Source organism: Pleurodeles waltl, chromosome 7 (genome assembly GCF_031143425.1).
Source record: "Pleurodeles waltl isolate 20211129_DDA chromosome 7, aPleWal1.hap1.20221129, whole genome shotgun sequence".
NCBI lineage: Eukaryota > Metazoa > Chordata > Amphibia > Caudata > Salamandridae > Pleurodeles > Pleurodeles waltl.
The window spans coordinates 1,371,665,725-1,371,678,035 of NC_090446.1; the positions used below are offsets into that span (position 1 = coordinate 1,371,665,725).

A 12,311-nucleotide genomic window follows, 5' to 3' on the forward strand; every position below is an offset into this window, starting at 1 on the left:
GTAAGTTTTATGTTTTTTAATGTTTGGTGAATGTGTGGATGTATTGACAATTTTATGTGTATTTGTGAGTGTGTGCTGTGAATGGGAGAGTGTATGAGTGTGTGTGAATGCATGGGTGTGAGTGAGTGTGCATGTGTGGCTGGCCTACACCCCTCTGCTCAAATTACCGCCTGCCACTGCATACTTGTAATAGTAAGGGCTGATTTCAGCAACTCCCCCTTCCGCAATCCACCCTTCACAATGGGGTAGCATGAAGGCTTTCTCCTGGCCTGCAGAAGACAGCTGTGCCCCGCCTTGCTCTCAGAGAGGAAGAATATTGATAATAGAATATCTGCTCTCTTGCCGCTAACTGTAGATAGCGCAGTTTACATGTTCATCCTAATGTGTTCAGTGGCATAATAGCCAGGTTTGCTTTCTAATCAGAGTAGCCTTTTCTGCTATGGTAGGCACAGAGCGCCTTCACGACTTAAAGCCCTACACCAATGTGGGTCAAAAAGGATGTGGCTGTATATATCATACACAAAACTAGTAAGAAGAAAAAAAACACATTTAGGCTTATTACGAGTGTCCTAATAATCCCAGTGTGCCTGCTAAATGGAATTACCGGGCCTATCTCAATTATGAGAACTGCAGAAACACTACAGACCTCCTTTTTGCCCCCAAAACATTCTGGGGAAAGTTCTGGGTAGCAATTGGGAATTATCGGGTGAAACGTACCTGGAATTACGATTCACACAGTAACTGCCTATGTAGCAGTTAATGTAATGTTTTAAAATAGTAAAATCATTAATAATAAAATATCCCTTTTTACATTCAGAAAAATATATATAATTTAAAAGTCAAAATTATTTAATTAATTTACCATTATTTACTGTGGGTCATTTATTCCCCTGCCACCACTGTTTTCTATGGGACCATGATACCATACCTCTGAGCGGTCATGCGTGGTGCTTGACTTACTCCACGGCTGGGATGGAGTACATTTACACTTGGTTTGACACCTTCAGGGCTGTAGAAATAGCACTTGTCTTATTTATTTGTAGGTGTGTGTTTGTATTAGCACTTCCCTCTCTAAACCCCTCCCATTTAGTAAATATTCCCCATTTTTCATCTACCCCCCCCAGTCACTCACATTTACTACTCAGACGTATACCCATATGTGCAGAGATCTCTGCATCTGTGATGGGGATCACCGCATAGAAAAGATGTCAGAGATCTCAGCACAGAAAAGGAAGGAGAGGTGAAAGTGAAGGTCTCCAGCCACAGGTCTATGAATAGCGTTTTGTGGTATGTGCCGCACTACTGTAATACCACCTAACATACTACAGAATACTGTTTGTGAATAGGCCCCTTTTTATTTTACTAAGTAGTGCACCTGGTTTACCCATGGCAAAAACACTAAGAATTGTGTGGTTTATAGTTGTATGCTTTTGCTACACTTGTGTAAGTGTACTGCACAACGTTCTATTCAATGGCACTATAATACACCTAGAGCAAACAACCTTAAAAATAGCAAACTTTTTCATCTGTAGCTCAAATTCTCATTTTGTCTGGATATGACATTATTAGAATGTTTGCAACTCCTTTGATAATTCTGTGTGATTTTAAGAATAAAAATAAATTTCTGGTCTTTAATATAGCATCTGTGATTCCTTATGCACATCTCTCTGTGAGGGGATAAACGATAAGGAGAGCTGCTCAGAGGGAGGTCCGTAAATTCCTCTTGACTTGATCTGCAATTTTCCATGCAACCTTCCTAGTAAGGCCAACGGACAACCATCAATTACTCATCAGGTGACATTAAACTCCTTTTAACAGCGAGGATGTCAATAGTTATTTCCACAGTCAGATGCAGAAACAATGAATCTGACAGGAGATGAGGACTTAAGGCCCAGCAAGTCAATTTATATCCATTGCTGAATGCAAACTAGTGATTGCTACTTGGTCTCCAGTTGTAAACCAGTTTTCCTAGGAGTATGGCACCCTATGTCTTTATTAGACATTGTCATGAACAACAAAAATTGATTTACTTACATGTTCTTGTCCTACTAGTCTGTTATACTGAAATACCTTGGCTCTTATTCTATCAGAAACAAGGAACTCAAGATAAGTGGGTGGTATACATATACTCATGCCTGGGGTACTAAATTGCCTCCAGGGTGATCATGGTTTATTTACTCATGGACACCGATCCACCCTTAATGAGTAAGGAGTTAGATGTGGAAGAGGTATGATGTGCTAATGATCCTCATATGACCCTCATACAGTATTTAGGCACTCCTACCCCCCTTTATACTTTTCAATCTCCCTCTCCACTCTACTGTTTACTTAGTAACATCAGCTGTGCCTCACAGGACTTGTGGTTTAAACCAGATGAATTTTGTGCACCTGTCTCTGGAATAGCTTTAGTACATTTGGATACTGCTACAAGAACCGATTTCACATTGACCCCTGATTTCTAGAATAGCACAAGAAATCCTTTTGATGTTTGTTATCCCCTAATGCACTCAGCATTCCTTTGATCCCTTTCCACCCTACTCTAATGCATGCTAGTCACTCTGGCGCAGTTCTGTGTGATTGCGCTTATGCCCCTTTATACATATTTATGTTCAAAGCCTCACTATCTCCTGCAGATTGTGTTCAAAATAGATAGTCTGAAACTCAGTTGTGCTGAGTTTCTCTTTATTTTACGTGCCATTCTCCACGCTATGTTTGATTTCTCCTGATGTTATTGTGCATGGCTCAGCATGTGGACCTTGCCTTCTGAAAATAGCCATTCCTTCCTTCCCAGGACTTCTACAATATTCTAATGATCAGAAGGATTTCCTTTGGGCTTGTACGTCTGTGAAGCGGATAGAATAGGGACCAGGCAATATCCAACAGGTACTTGGCTCTGCCCTTCTACATTATCAGTGTACCTTAGTTCACTTGTGGACCATTACTATCCATGTGTGGTCTTATACAGAACAGGTGGGTTGGTTTAAAATGTGTGCCCCTCAGATCTCTTCCACAGAATTTCCCTGCTAGTCTGTGGATCTAAACTTGCTGTATGAAGTGCGCATGTCACTCCTACATTACAGCACAATTACTCCTCTAACCTGTTCCCTTCAAAACCTCCTCCCCCTCTATACTTCACCGCCAATACAATTAATGAAATCCACGTATAATCAGAGGCACTGTGGTACCAGGAGTCAGGGGTGGATGCCAGGAGGACACTGCAAACTTGACTTTTAAGGATGAGTCGAGACACAGGAATTAAATATTAACGTTTCTGTTGCCAGAGTGTTACTTACTGCACAGCCATAATGACAGGCAACTTACCGGTGGATCTGAAATGGAAAATAAATAAAGAATTGTTAGTTCTCTATTATTATTTACATATAACATAGGCACCAGTACGATTGGACCGCCTCACTTTCACACATTTGTGAACTTCAGTGATGGAGTTCTACTGAATGTGAGAGGCAGGTGCCACCAACATGATTCATTTATTCAAATCTCGTTCATTATGTTTATAGCACAGATAGACCCTTGGGTACAAGCACTTTCAGTTGCTAAATAGATGTACTTATGAAGTACTGGATGATGTGAACACTGCCTTATACTGAATGCTCCAAAACGGACATCTTCTGCTTCTCATGCACTCAGACATGCAAAGCTATGCCCTCAGTGATCTAAAGTTAGGCTGACAACCTCCTCACATCACCACGGCTAGAGAACCTTGAGGTGCGCTGGTATGCGACTTGCTCGTGCCACCTTTCTTGCGTGAATTGCCTCCTTGACTTATTGCCACTCTTTTAACCCATACTCTGTTTAACTTCCCTAGATCTCCCCACATTCCTTCTTATGATAACAAGGCTGGCAGGGTCAAGTACTCAAGAACTTCCAATCAGCCCAGAACCTCAGCCCCTTCATCTAGCTGAACCCATCTCCTTACATTCTGAGACATCCTTCCACTTGCAAAGCCAATACCATGCAACTACCCTAAACTCCCCTACACCACGTGTAGATTCAAGTCTTTATTCCCTGAGAATCCCCCTGCTTGTTGAATCCTCTCCCTAAAGACAGTAGTCATCAGTCTCACTCTATACCTACAAAACCTCCCTTAAGAAACACCTCCTCAGCTTAGTAGCATGGGCTGCGGTGTCCACTGCGCCTACCACCAACATCGCATTTGCACTGCATGTAAAGGCTCTTAAGTTGTATATTTTGACCTTCCCCCTCCTTTTTGCATACTGTCATCGTTTATACTCTAACAAGCTGTAATCACTTAGGCATTTTTTGTGATCTCAATGTTGCAGCCCTCGCTAAGAAAAGAAATACAACATACACAATTAACAACACACATGTGCAGCGTGGGCGTACGGTTAGATTATTAAATGGATCAGCAGAATATACTCCGACCAGTCCCCTACAGCATGTGGAAGGATCACAGAGGAAGATTACAGGGATTTGATTAGCTCATAAGACCTGGTATTCACTGGGCTTTTGTCTGTAAATCGTGGCAGTGACTGCTGCATAAAGTGTTACTATTCAGTACAAATTGTAGGTTGATCACTTGACATGGAAAAACCCATCCTCGCCCTCTCCAAATTCTATGAGTTAAGCAGGGCAGTTTAAGAGCCAACTGGGAGTATTATGGAAGAGTACATTGGGGCGCCCCAGAAATACAAATGACTTAAGAAGTTTGACAAGGGAACTATCTAAGGAAGCAAGGATATGCAAAGATAGTAACCAGAAAACTTCACATTCTCCCGAAAATCCAATAGACAGAAGCTGCCAGGCACAGCTCTGCACCAAGGATAACAGATGTGCTGCAGACTGCAGCCAGAGTAGCAAGGGAAATACCTAGAGAAGCCCAGGTCTGCTGAAAACCCAACAGAATGAGGCGGTGAGGCCAAACTCTGCAACCAGAGTAACCGGAGAGACACCTAGAGAAGCCAAGCTTTGCCACAAACCCGACATACAGAGGTGCTGATGTCAAGGTCTGCAGCTAGATAACAGAAGGACGACTCTGATCTGTGCCTAGAAAAACACAGTGAGACTTAGAGACGCCAAGCTCTGTAAAAATAGTAACTGCCCATGGAAGCATAAAGAGTGACGTAGCAGCTGGCGCTTGAGTCCAGGCTTCTCAGCAAATATGAGGAGACGTGGAGAAAGGCCACACTCTGTAGTCATTGCAGTTACTGCGATGATTGTGATACCCAGAAAGGACTGATGAAAGTGTCACTGTGCTCCGACATCTCTAAAGACCCAAAACTCCTAAACTGGGAGCTGTTGCCAATGCTTAATTTGAGCCTCTGTTTGCTGATGGGGCGCACCAGCACAAATTTTTGGGGGCTGGCCCTTACTTTTCCTCATAAGACAGTGACCGCGAGCAATAGAGGGAAAAACATACAGAAGGGGAAGAAGTGGCAACAGCAAGGTGGAAACACCGCTGCAAAGGGAAACAGCAGGAACCTGTACCAGTGCGCTACATGGACAGGGCGTACCGGACAGAGGATGGAAGAGCCATGAGTCCGATCCAAGGGTGTGCATCTCTGGTATTAGGTGCGCCCACATTTAAAAGCACCAGCCACAAGTTTCTGGGCTCATTCTATTGCACATTAAGTATTGGCTGCTGCATGCCCCTTTTGACAGTTTGAGAGTCTGTGCCTAATTTGTAAATAAAAACGTTACGGTGCCCAAAGCCCTCCGCTTAAACACGCGGCTGCTTCAATTAAACGTGCAAACACGGAATACTGAGGCGGTGTAATCCTGAAGCCATCGCGGGCCTCTTTTATCCATTTACAGACACTCCCTGCCCCTTCAGCTCACTCTTGCAGCTTTCTTCTTTCTCCCTTTGTGATGCTTTTCCGTTTTTATCTTCCTCCATCTTTTCCAAATGTTTCTTTTGCTCGCAATAAACGCTTGAGGCAGAAAACGCGTTTCCGCACCACTTTAGATCTGCCACATGTGCCATTGTGAACCCTCCACCCTACGAAGGGTCTTGTAGACAGGCATTGACCTTCTTTAAAACTTTCTGCATGCTTTTTTCAGTTTCTGATTCTCGTCCATACATCGCTGTAAAAGGAACCTTTAATTCTATGGTGGACTCACAATATGCTGTTCAATCCTCTTTGTCTTGTTCATTTTATCATGTGCATTCATAAGAGTTGGATACATTCCAATGGTTGTACATCATAGACAGAATATCGTCTAACACCAATATTTTGCCCTAATTATAACTTTTAATAATAACTTTCCATTATATTTTTCTAAACGATATTTAAGGCAGACGATATTCTGGTACCAGACAGCGGCGGTGCCGAATTATCTGCTGGCGACTGCACGGCCAAGGAACTCGTGCCAAGCGGCCACCCTGGGTTCCTGCTCTTCCCATGGTATGGCTGTGATGCTTGTTGCAGTACTTACCGCAGGTGTAGTGGGGACAGCACTCTGTTTCAGGGTTGAACGACATCGTCATGTGGAATCCGGCAGGACAGTCCGGTTCTGGAGCACATTTGTGGCATTCTGAGAGAAAAGAGAAAACAAGGAAGTGAACATGGGAATTGTTAGTGCAGTCTACACCCAGGGGAGCGAGGGGAACATTACCCTGTAGTAGAGATATCCGTAGGTGGTAATATGTTCTTCGAGAGGCATTAGGTACCCTCCCCATGCCCTTGCAGGATGTTCCCTCTTGGCGTCTTTCCCAGACATAGGCTGGCATTCTCTAGGGTACCAACAGAACTTAGAGGATCTTTCTCAGACCTACAAGTGCCACTCTCAAGAGAACCTCAATAGATTACACCATTTTTTGCTGATTAAGTTAGTCTTCTCCTTGGACCGGAATTTGCAGAGGCATTTCCTGGTGCAAATGTAGGCGTATCCGCATTGGCGGAGCCCGTAACTCAGCTCTTCTGAGTGGTGGGTAAAAGGGAATAGGCTGTTCTAGAACACTAGCCATGCTGCCATTTGGCTGTCCTATCCGTAATAGGGGCACTGAGATCAAGCTTGGTTAATATTTTGCCTTAGGCAGTGCTCAGTCTCATCTCCGTCGAGGCTAGTGGCTGCTCAGAGCTAGTGGCTTCAAGATGGCTAGGATTCTGCATTAATGTGGACCCAGCTTAATCATTACTGGAATCTGAGGACTCCCGCTGTATGATTATTGAAAGCCAAGGACCTCTGATGAGTCATTACGATTTTGATGATTTAAAACTAAAAAAATACATAAAAATACAGAAACAAGCATTCACAAACAAACAAATACAAGATTAAATATTTTAATTCACAAAGAAATATAAACATCTAAATTTTCTTTTTAGTGGGAAGGTTGGGGTTTCCTAAATTCAGCTGAGGCCACCCATCGTCCATGCGGTATTCTGTCGAAGCTTTAACTGTATTCCATTTGATGCATTTACACTACTCCCAGAAATCAATCTGAGGACACCAAATGAATTTTTAGCCTCATATTTCAAATTTCTTTACATTTACGGAAGGCTCAACATTTTTCAACATTGCATTTTACTTCTTTATATACACTTTACTATTCTGTTAAAGTTATTTAATTTTCTAAGCAGTCGCGGACCGCCTGAGTTGGCTTTGCAGTCCCAGGGGTCCCCAGACCAAAGGTTAAGAACCACTGATTTAGAACATTCAGTCCTCAGTGGTTGAAATGCTCTAATAACTTTATATTAACTTTATAGCCATTCGGCCACCTCATCCTAATTCTAGGCCCTTGCTTGGTTCTTTGGACTGTAACTCATGTTTGGAGCCTTTAACAACCGTTATTGCCCACATTAGTGGGCTATAATTCCTACATGATGTTCTTCAAGAGTAAGGAAGACACAGCAGCAACCAGACTGGGAAGAGTGGTGAAGTGCTCATTACCATGGAAAGATTGGAGTCCCTAACAAAATCATGGAATGGGGACATGGACTGCATTAGATGACACTATCTTTGACCTTTTAGTGCCGATGCCAGATATTTAATTGTGTGCCTTTTGGTGTAGCATTAAACACCACATAAGTGATTGCTCCATTAGATTTGAAAGCTTCTACAACTCTGTTAAAATGAGAGGTGGCATATATTTTTTTGAGCTGGGAAAGTGAGAGGTTGGCTGATGGAGTCCTAAGAGACTGAATGCTGACATAATGCCTTCTAACAGCTGATAAAGCAATGGATGGGCCAGATGGCCCTAGGCGGGAGAGAGTGTGAAGGATAGCAGTAGGCCTGAGAGCCATGGTGTTGCTAAGAGATGCCACAGTGAGAGATGAACTAACTATTTTATGAGATATGAAACAGTAATAGGTGGATTGGGTGAGGCCGTTAGGAGCTCGGATAGAAGGTGACTGGCTTGTTGGTCTCTGAGACACTAAGAGATGGACCAAAGATTTCTAAAAGCCGCAACTAAACAGCTATTCCCTTTCTAGCCTACTTGCATTACATCTCCCTTTTCCTAGGTCAACATTTTGGTTCTGGTAGTAATTGTTCACTGTTTCGGATATCTTGGCTCCCAAACCCTACTAGTGTTGTACATCACAAATCAGGTATCAGTGTCCATGATCCATTCAGCAACTTACCACATTCATATTCAGGACAACATTCGTCATCTTGCCCAGAACCTTCCACTTTGACTGCAGTTTCACCTATCCTGTGGCATGTTGGAGCATCAGGACATTTTACGCCGAAACACTATGAAAGTGAAGAATAAACAATCTTGGGTGCACAGCAATGTCACCCTTTATTCCCAGCTGTCTTTTTTTTAATTATAACAATATCTTTTTATCATATCAATATTTTTAATGAAGATTTGTAATGCAAAAATAGGCGACGCTCCATCTTTCCCAGTTTATCTTACCCCTATAGGTTATTTGGGCAGAAAAAAAAAATGTCTCCTCTGACAGCGGGACATGCTAGAAACAATCCCATTGCATACCGCGTGTGGGACTCATGGACTGACTCACCCTAGTTTGCAGAAGCGGCTGTGGGAGGTAGGACGCCACTTTGCTGTAGCCCATGGATTTGTGGCATCCTCAGGCAGTGAACACAAATCGCCCACTAGCATTTAAAGCTGTTTTGCTGTGACCATTGCTATTACGTGAAGATCACAGTACCGCGCTCAGTACTACCCTTTTCTACTGCCTACTCCGAAACTACAGACCCATCCCGGCTAACAGGCCTTTTCTTGTTTTCCGATCACAACAATTAAAGCTGCCTAAATGCATGGGGTGTAAGCTAACTACCTGAAGCAACTGCTCCACCCCTATAGATAGTTACGTGATCACCTCTGCTATACGAATAATTCTGAATAGGTCCAAAGCCTGGTATCAAGTTAATTGGAAACAATCCTAATGAACTTGGGGGGGCTTGATATATAATCCTGATATTAAGTTATCCCCTCGCAGGATGGGTGTTTTTATCAAATGATTTGATGTTGCACCTTTTTTTCGTTTAATAAATAAGAGTATCTGTGGTACCCAGGATGCTCCTGGACAGTGTTTGGGTTTGTCTGCCTCAGATCAAGAGCAGTGGTACCGCAGGGGAGTCTTAACATTGCAAAAGAGAGATAGGCGGGCCTTTCGCGCCACATCGTCACTGAGGAGTTACCTCCACACTCACCCTGGGCCTCCACTGCCTCCTGAACATGTGCATGCAGACCCGGAGCAGAGAGGGTGGCAGGCACGGTGTATGAATGATGGGGGCTGAAGCACTAAGAATACACCATCTACTCGGGTTGGTCATTTGTACTTCCTCTTATGTCCTAGTCATTTCATTCAGATTCAAGTGGATATTCCATAGCATAAGAAATTCTAGTAAAGGCAGTTATGATACCCAGAGTAATCCTTCTAAATCATATGTGCTAATATGTCATGAAAAGCTGGGCTTCAGCTATTCAGCCCAATACTTAAGCCTCAACCACACTATGGGCATACCGCTAACAGCTGCTTGAAATATTTCTCTGATTGACACCTGTATCTGAAAGTCCATAGAGCATGCTTTCCTACCATAGGGGCTATGCCCCAAATCAAGTATGTCGCACGAAAGAACCCTGTGAGCTCAGAATGCCTTGGAGACTTCCCTACCTAGATCTGGGCTGCCATATGTGAAGAGCAATCTGTCTGTCCCCTCTCAGTGAGACCTGGACAGGCAGATCTCTTGATCAAGAAGAACACAGCACAGCCTTTTGAAAGAAAGAGGGATGTGTCCTTAGTCTCTTGGTGTCTGTGGCTTTCTTTACGGGGCTCCTCCACTAGCGAGGCTCGTCATTCACCAACACATTTGCCTCTAGCAAGGCAGCTTCCTGTGTTCGCATAGGTTTAAAAGTTGATGTACTAAGGAGACAACTTTGCACCATTATTGGACCCCTCCCCCAGTGCGTTATTTTAGCACAGGGGATAAATATGGCGCTAAGGCCATAGAGTCATTTTTTGCACGGGAAAGCCTAGCTTGCATTTCATTGACAGAAGATAGGTTTCTACGTCCACAAAATGACTTTAACTCCATAACTTTGGCGCTAGACGGGTCTAGCACCAAAGTATAAATATAGAGCTAGTTTTGCACCGAATTTGCATACAAAAAAAAAGACGCAAATTAGCCACAAAACAAGTATAAATATGCCCCTAAGGGCCCCACTTAATTTTGGCGGGTGGGTCACCGTCTGCCAAGGTGCCAGAAGTCATAACCTCCACCAATATGGCAGACTATTGCCCTACATATTTAGAATATTTAGAGATCTCCAAACTGTTAGAGACCTCAGTGTCTTCAAAAGTGCCACCGCCTTGGCGGCTCCTCTTAAGGCAATAAAAGATTGATTTTTCATGCGTCTGTTCAGCAAACTCCTGTATTTTATTTTAAAAAAAACTCCCCAAGTGGGAGTTTTTTTCTAAAACAAAATACTAATGACCCTGACACACAGAATTTTTACCTAAGCTATACGGCTTATATATGTTTTCCTGCTTATGACCACCAGGCTTTCCCTGGTGGTCACAAACAGTAAACAAAGTACATCATACTGCCTGCTCTAAATAGAGCAGATGATCTAATGAACTTACACTGGCCTTTCCATTCCGATTACACGTTAGCATCCCCTGTCCTCTCGTCACATCGTGCTTCTGGTGATCTGGCTCCAGGCTGACCCTACATACCAGCTATGTAGAGCTCCTCCTACTTGAAATACCCCTGCTGAAATTAAACTGTTTACTCTAAAGTGGGTATTTGCTTTCTGGAGCTAAGCCTGTACCATATATTACCTCAAATAAGGAAGAATTCCTTCGGGTCTCTCTGTAAAATCAGTCCTATTCCGGAGGGCTTCCAGGATACTGGCAGCGCTGAAGCGCAGGTATGGCTGGGGAGGCTCACACCTGACGCTTGCCTGAGCCCTCACTAGCTCCACTAAGGCTTTTTGTGATCGCAGACCATTATCGACCCAGAATGAATCTTTCTCCATAGGCTTGTGGGTCTACTTCGCATATCATTTTCATATCCATGCAAATTTGCCTGAACCCACCAACACCATCATGTTAAGCAATTTTTCTCACCTTTTAAGCACGTACACGTTGCTTAATTTGCTTCAGACATACATTTTTCAATCTTGAGGATGACTCACAACCAGAAATAATGAGACATTGGTAACAACAAACGTTTGCGAAATTATGTACATACCCTGTTTGATTTAGCATTTTGGAGTAAATTAAAGCTATCCAAAAACCTTCTCTGCACCTGCGTCCCATCACACTCCTGCCAATTGCTGAAAGTACCCACGTGGCCACAAGAGGCTTTATAACTTAGGAGAATGGCTTGGTTGCAAAAAAATACTTAACAAAGGCCCCCAATTTGCAGCGCGCTACTTACTGCATGACGAAAGTGACAGGCAACTTACCGGCGGTTCTGAAATGAAAAGCCGTGACAGTAGTGTAAGCATGTTATTCTTATTAATGATAAAAACATGCAAGGTCGACAAAGCAGTACAGTGACAAGTGTACTAAATGATAACCTTCTTCATTGTCTGACAATATGTTGGTTCCTGCTACAAGGAAGCCTCCCTCTAGGCCCACACCCTGATCTTCCCCAAAAGCAGGGAAGCAAGGCCAGCCCATACATGGTTTTTAGGCTTTTACTCAGCACTAACATTAAAAAGATGTCAAATAAACGGACAACCATTGTTTTAGCAGTTAATTGTAGGAAAGAGGACGTAACTAGGGTGGTCATTCTGACCCTGGCGGTCTTTGACCGCCAGGGCGGAGGACCGCGGGAGCACCGCCGACAGGCCGGCGGTGCTCCAATGGGGATTCCGACCGCGGCGGTAAAGCCGCGGTCGGACCGGCACCACT

General features: G+C 43.5%; 1 protein-coding gene across 1 annotated transcript in view; it reads right to left on the minus strand.

Annotated features, from left to right (window-relative positions):
* LOC138247052 (uncharacterized) overlaps positions 1-12,311 on the minus strand; it is a 249,316-nt gene that overhangs the window by 27,684 nt on the left and 209,321 nt on the right. The window lies entirely within an intron of this gene.